Below are 7964 nucleotides of genomic sequence, written 5' to 3' on the forward strand. Positions count from 1 at the left end.
ACTTCTATTATTATTTTAGTTATAACACTTTGAAGTTTCTTTAGTACCTCTTCTAAAGTCTATCGAAGACTCTTTACCTTCTTATTCTTTTTAAACAATTTACTTAAGGATGATATTAGTCTAATCTAATCATCATCATCGCCAGATAATTTCTCCAATGAGGATTTGGATTTCATAGGGGTTTATAATTGAATATCTACCTCATGCTAAAATATGACTCTATCAATCAGAGTCTCTGTGTGTTTCAAACATGGCAAGAATGTTGATTCATACATGATTGGTCTCCAATTAATTCTAATTTTCTCTTCTTGCTTATGTTCCTCCATTTTCACCTCTTCTTCATCCTTCTTCTCATCTTCTTCATTCTTCTTTTCATCTTCTTTTTTCTTCTTTTTCTCTTCTTTTTTTCTTCTCTTTTCTTCCCAGCTTCTATTCTATGTTTGTCTTCTTTATCTCTTTTCTTCTTTTCCTCTTCTTCTTTCTTCTTTTTCTCTTCCCCATCTTCAAAATTAGTGTAGTCCACCAAATCATGAACAATGGATGGACCATCATCCTTAAATAGATTTTCTATTGTGTCCACTATTATATTGGTAATGTATGTTTGCATAGTATCATTAGAAATTGTTATCTATAGAGTGGTGGTTTCATCTAACATTACTTCATCTTTTCCAACAATGGTTGCCACTACTAGTGTGTCTTGTTTCTCATCTATAGGGATTTCTCCCTATATCTCCTTGTTTTCCTTCTTTTTGTTAGGTTATAGTGAAGTCATAAATTTTACAATGGTTTCTTCAGTTTCTTTATTGACTTCATCATAATTGTGTCCCATTATGATTATTTCTCTTTTCTTATTCTTCAATAAAGCTTTTATTATTTTCATTATTCTTCCTAAATGCTTATCATTTTCAACTTCTCACAACTTTCTCATTAAGTTTTCCCTTATCTTCTTGTCCTCTTCAACTACCCTTTTCTTTTTGTTTATTAATACCTTATCGAGATATTTTGGGATCTTTTTCTATACATCTTCAAATATCTTGTTTGAAAAAATCATATGCCTAACTATAAAATTTTCCAATAAAATTCTATCAATAGTTGTATACAAATGATAATATTTGTTGCCAATAGTGGCATGTTGTGATGGTTAAGTTGTTGTGTTGTTATCCTTGCCATCAAGGTTCAATTCTCATGGGGATGAGGTCCCCTATTTGTGGCCTCACTGGTTCATAACTCTAGGTCAAAGCGTTTACCCCTCTTTAAAATTTTTTTTAAAAAAAATGATAATATTTGTTCAACTGAACAAAATGTCCATCATTAATTATTGCACAATTTATTGCTCCTATATTAGGTTTCCAAGGTATCCTTCCAGTATGAGCTTTTGGTTATGCTTTCTCTTCTATTTCTTATACCTTTACCTCAACTTCTTCTTCTTCAAATCCCTATGACTATGATTCAATAATATGATTTTTTGTCCTCTAAATAAGAAATGTTTTCCTCTTCTTTTCTCGACTAGTAGACATCTACTTGACTCTCTTTTGATTAGGAAGTTCAATTTGCTCATGTTTTACTTCAGTTAACCTCATAGACTTCCTCGTGCTAGAAGGTGTGGCTAACTAAACTTTGACTATCATAGCATCCTCCTCATCTTTCTTTAGAATAAGTGGAAGGAATAATGGTTGTACCTATTCTCCTACTGCATAGGTGTAGAAGGTATCTATGTTGATGGTCCAACTACTATTACACCTTTTGTAGCTCTGGTGTCTATAGCTAGTCGCTTGAAAATAATCACATTTGTCTATCTACTTGCCTTCATTTATGCTATGATTCCCATGGTTTCATTAAATTCTTCTTTGCTCATCCTAGATTCTTTCAATATGCTCTCAATCTTTTTGTCAGCTCTTTTCTTTATATCTTTACCATGTAGTTCATTGTGGACTTTCTTTACTTTTTCCTCATATGTGGCTCATCTAGGACACTCCTAGTCTCTCTTTAACTCTAGGATTATCTTTTCATAACCTTCTATCATATCTTCCATCATCTCATATCCCATCAAGTCTATGAATTTCACTTTGGGATCAACTACTTCCACGCATGTTACATAAATTTCAATTATGAAATAGATGTCATCTTTGTACTTCTATACCAAAGATGGAGGGATTATGTATCTTTTTTTAATTTCGGCCACAAAACTCTTCATCATTTTGGTTATATCCTCTATTGTCATTTTCATTGTACATCTATTTGTGTTCCATTCATAGTCTATCATTATGTGAAATCTTCTCATACTTGGAAAAACAAATGTGCTATCAGAGATTCAAATCTAAATATTGAATTCTCTATCTTTTTAATTTTTTCAATATTATCCAATAATTGTTGTCTCAAGTTCTCACACATATTTACTTTTTCTTTCTTAATAGTCATCAAATAATCTACATGGATAAATCCAACAGGTATTGAATTCAACCTTGAATTGTAGATCATCTTATAGCCAAATATGTTGCTTTTCAACCTAACATCAATTTTAATTATCATATCGTATGGCCAATTATCTTTCTCTTTATTATTTAGTCTAGTGAATCTATGAATCATATTATTGTCTATCATGAATGGTATATCTCCAGCCCAGAACATATCCTCATGAATTTGACTTAGGATTATTCTTGTACTCTCATGATTGTCAAGCTCTGTGTAAAACATGTGCTTAAAAATGTTCAGTTCATTCAAGTGTTCAAATCCTTGTTTAAGTGATAGGTCATTATTACAAACTTAATCCAAGTCACTGTGAATATTGTTATCACCTATGCACTCCCAAACTTGTAGTGGATATATGCCCTAATGTCCTCTATGTGTAAAACATTATAGGAAACTTGGGAGAATTCTCCTAGTGGGTCATCTTCTATTGAAACATAGGGGTCTTCCTTGAATTTATGCCTAGGTATCTCACTAACATCATATACTATTGTAGGTTTCATTCTTTCAAATTAAAATTCCAAATTTCAATTGTGCAAGTAATAAATATCTTAATTCTATAAAACTAGGGCTTGTTGAATTCTCCTCTTAGAACACTTCAATTTTGCCTTCAATTTTCCAAAGCTCTTCTTTAACACTTTCATGATCAAATGGTACTCAATAACTTGATTTCAATCTTTAAATCACATCCAATTCACTGGTGCACTAATTGTGCAAGTATGTAATCAACAAAAAGTTGTTTCTATTTACTAGGGAACTTTGTTTTCTTTGCATATTTACATGTGAACTCCAAATCTTATGTTTACTTAAGCATATCTCTTTCACATCATTCTCTACCTCATACTAACTATGCAAATCTCAATTTTTCTCTTAGGTTTCTAACTGATTTTTAAATCCTAAATTTCTAATGTTTTTAAAGTTGCTCAATCAGATAAGGATTGATCACCAACTATGACTAACTTCAATATATTATCCAATGCTTCACTTGACTGACCTTCCAACACAACATATCAACTTGATGGTTCCCTATCTTTAACAAATGATTCATCAAGGTTTCCATCAAGATCTTTCACATTTTCCTTTTGACTCATATTGTTATTCTCATTTCTTTTGTTGTTGTTCATATTTCTTTTAGGGTTAGGCTTTCTCATGTTGTTCCTCACATTCATCCTACAAAATATTTTTGTGTATCCCATGTTATTCCAAATCTAACAGACTATAACACAGTCTCCATATCTAGATCTTGACTGACCAATCTATTCTTTGCCATCTCTAGAAATATGTCCAAAGTTTTTGTAATTATAACACATCATGTCATTCCTTATAACATTGGTTCCTTCAAGAGGTCTATTTTCTGGAGGGCTAGTACATCTAAACATTCTACCATTATTATTACTATTATCAAATTTATCCTTTCTACAATTTACCACTCTATGACCAAAACCATGACAATTATAACAATAACTAGAGATAGGTTTTAATAACTTACCTGTATAGTCCCTTTTCATATGAAAAAATTCATTGCATGCATAAAATCCACCTTTGAATTCATTCCTCACTTCTCTAGCTGATTCATCTTGCTTGGGCTGATTAACATGATCAACTTGCTTAGGTATTTTTTTAGATTGAATTGACTCAATCTTGTTGTAATTATTTTCCTTATGTTCAGGGTGATGGATCACAAGATATAGTTCTTTTCTAGCTTCAGATTTCTTAGCTAACTTTTCTCCAAGGTATCTAGGACATGTCTTATCATAAGAGGGTCTATGTATAAAGATCTACTCATCAAGCTTTTCAAAACTAGAATATAACTTTTCAAGCCATAGCTTAGACTGAGTTATCTCTCCTTTCAAAATAGCATGATACTTCTCATTTTTTGTGTTCTACAACTTTGTTGACTTAAGCTTAGGTGTCACTTTGGTAAGGTTGGATCTCATATTTGCATTTTTAGCTTTCAAATTTGAATCAACTTTACTATCATCATCCTTCTATTGATAATTTGGTTAGGTTAGACATTTTGATGTTATCATTTATGGAAACATATCAGTCATATAAAGTGGGTAGATCATAAAGATGAAGTTATGACAATTATACTTAGAAAATTGCCCAAGTATCACACAATTTATTTGGTAGAACAAATAGAGTTTTGATTGGAAAGTTTTGCAAACTTATAATGGACCTGTGCAAAGTTAGGTATAGATACCTAACACTATGATGATTATGTATGTGAGTGCATCGGATTGCATAGACTATACAAATATAGTTATGGTTAGTTTACCAATTACAATGGTATATAGGAAGAGGAAAGCATAATAAAGATATGGGTACTTTAGGTTAGCGAGTTATTTTATTTATGAAATAATTACTTAACTAATTAGGGATGACATCCTATATGTTAACCCTAGGAGGGAAAAATTTAATTTTGGATTTTGTAAAGCGTATAAAGGCATGAATTCCAAATGGGGATATAATTATAAATTAGCAAGATATAAAAGGAAATTTTGTGAATGTGAAATTGTGTGTGTGATCACGTAATGTAATGCGATATTGATGTAATGCTATGCAATGTGAATTTTGATGTATGATAAGAGGAATGTGAATTATGTGATGAGCATCAAAGGACGTATTAGATATTGAAAATATCAACAGTAGTGTAAAGAGGTTTTTGTATCTATCTATTTGTGTTAAAGAAACTATATTATATATTGCATGTTTGGGGAGTGGGCTCATCTTGCATACATTTGGTATTTGTATATAACAACACCTAATAGAGTTTAGGCTTATAAAAAGGCCTATTCCTATAAAAAAGACCGAGACACTATACATATGTAATAGACTCCTAATAGGGTCAATATATTTCACAAGATACTTTTGATTAGTATATCATTTTGTGGGTACTATCCCCACTACGGTTTTCCCTTGGCTAGTGTTTCCCTAGTTAACAAAATATGGTGTTATGAGTTCTCTTATTGCATGATTATTTTTATTGTTGAGCATAGTTATTTTTCTCTCTTATGCATGTTATAAAGTTGTTAAAGATATCCAATTTTAAAGTTTGTGAAATAGTTATTCACCCCCCTCCCCCACCCCACCCCCCACCCCTCCAAAAATTTTCTATTTCTAACAATTGGTATCAAAGCACAGTTATTGAAAAGAAGTTTAATAGATTTAGTAAGATCTCTATAGATATGGAATAGTTATAGAAAAACCTAGAAGAAGCTCTTGAGCAGATTGATATTCTTATAGAAGAAAGAGATGACTTGAAAGAAAGATATGAAGATGCTAAAGACTACATTATAAAGTTGAAAGATTGGATAGATCATCTCAAATCCAAGAAAGAAAATAAAGATAAGATTAAGTAAAGTGATGAAGTTTCTAGAGTGAAGAAATAAAATGAGATCATGAAACATGAACTTAAGATTACAGATCTAAAGTTGAGCCTAAAGAATGATGATAGTAAAATTGAATCAAATTTAAAGTTTGAGAATGTAGATCTAAGATCCAACCTTACTAGAGTGGTATCTGAACTTGAGTCTACCAAGTTGTAGTATATAAAACTTGAGAAGTATAATACTATGGTGAAAGGAGAGTCAACCCAGTCTAAGCAACAACTTGAGAGATTATATTCTTGTAGTGATAAGATTGATGAGCAAATGTGTTTTTAGAGACCTCCTTATGATAAGACTCATCTTGGATATTTCATTGAAGAAAAATTAGCTAAGAAATATGAAGCTCAAAGGAACCTAATCCTAAAATTCATCAGCTTATTCAAGATACATAATATCTAAATAAGATTGAGTCAAATCAATCTTATAATGCATGTAAGGAGGTTGAGAAAGTCAAGCAACCTGAACAAGCTGATGAATTTTAGAAACATGAGAAAGTTGAACCATCTAAAAAAGTGATATATGAATTCAAAGGTAGATGTTATGCATGTAATGAGATTGTTCATATGAAAAGGGTTTGCATAGATAAGTGATTTAAACCTGTTACTAATTTTTATTGTTATAATTATCATGGTTTTGGCCACAGAGCAGTTAATTATAAGAAATCTAATTTTGATAATAGTAAAAGAAATATATGCTTAGAGGAACTAGACCTATAGGAAGAAAATCTAATGAAGGAAATAATAGAATGAGAAGAAACAATGTGTGTTTTTTATTAAGGAAAATAGGTTTTAATGGGGCCCTAATACCCTTACACAATAAAATATAGACATAAAAAGAATTCTTAGAGTAACAGTTTAACTAAAAGAAACCAACTAAAATAGCCCCCCACAAATAAAAGAAAGAAACCTGAAAAAACCAGGGGGATAGGACAAAAAACTAGGATTGGCTAAAAAGCCAAGAGGGTAGCTCAGGTGATTTCTTTGAGTATTTCTGCTACATGGATTTCTAGCTTTAACATTCTTCTAGCCACATCCTTCATGTTAGAGAGATCTTTGTTAGGTTCCTGGATATCCTTCTTCTTCATGTTGGATCTAGTTCACTTCCTCAAACTATCTTCATTAGACCTATCCTTGGCATTGTTGGGAGAAGGGTCCTCCTCCTTGCTAGCCCTATGTTCTTCCAATTTTTTAATGAGCATCACTATGTTCTCATTAGCCTCTTTGAGAATTTTATAGCTTTGTTCAACTATATTATGCATTGAGCTCTCCATAGTTTAGACCCTACTCTTCAATTCCTCTACTTTGTTATCCATGTTCTTTTCTTCCTCCATTTTCCTATTCTTCAAGTTGTAGTTATCCCTCTCCAAGCTACTTACTCTATATTTGAGCTCTTTCATCTCATAAAAATCCATTTGGTGGTGTGAAAGTTGTCCATCACACTATTTTTACCATTGTTGAGAACATCCATTTGAGGATTTCCCTTAGTGCTGTCACTAAAAATCACAAGGCCCAGGTCAATCAACTCTTCCATTTGGATTTTTCCCTCTTCATTCTCTTTGACCATAGTTCTAATCAATTCTCTATTAATCCCCATTCTAGCAAAAACAATATTGAAATTCCTCCACACCACATTCCTATCCTTGCCCATAATCATGCATTTGTATTTGTTGGTTCTGAATTCTTCACAGACTTGCTCCTGCTCATCCCCTTCACTCTGATTAATGTCCCCCTCTGCCCCTTCCTTTTCCACTATTTTTCCTCCTTGGAGTCAAAGACTTTCCTTCTTTTCTGGCCCCTAAAGATCATGACATCCTCCTCGTTACTAGTTGACATTTTGATGGTAATGTTTCTCTTACCCCTCTTACTCTCCAAGCCCTCCCCTTCTTTGAGATAAGTCTCCTCCTCACCTTCAGCACAATCATCCTCTATATCCATGCCCTCAGCCCTTTCATTATAGTCCCTATCTGAAGATGTGTCAAAACCTTGTTTAGGTTCAAATAGTGCTTTTTTCTCTACCCTCTCTGTTTTAATGATTCTTTTACCAGAATTGTATTGTGGGGACTCTTCCTCCTCTGAGTCCAAGTGCATCTCAAGGTTGTCCTCAGTATTA

This window comes from Cupressus sempervirens, chromosome 5 (assembly GCF_028749045.1).
Source record: "Cupressus sempervirens isolate cs-2001-9-10 chromosome 5, ASM2874904v1, whole genome shotgun sequence".
Classification (NCBI taxonomy): Eukaryota; Viridiplantae; Streptophyta; class Pinopsida; order Cupressales; family Cupressaceae; genus Cupressus; species Cupressus sempervirens.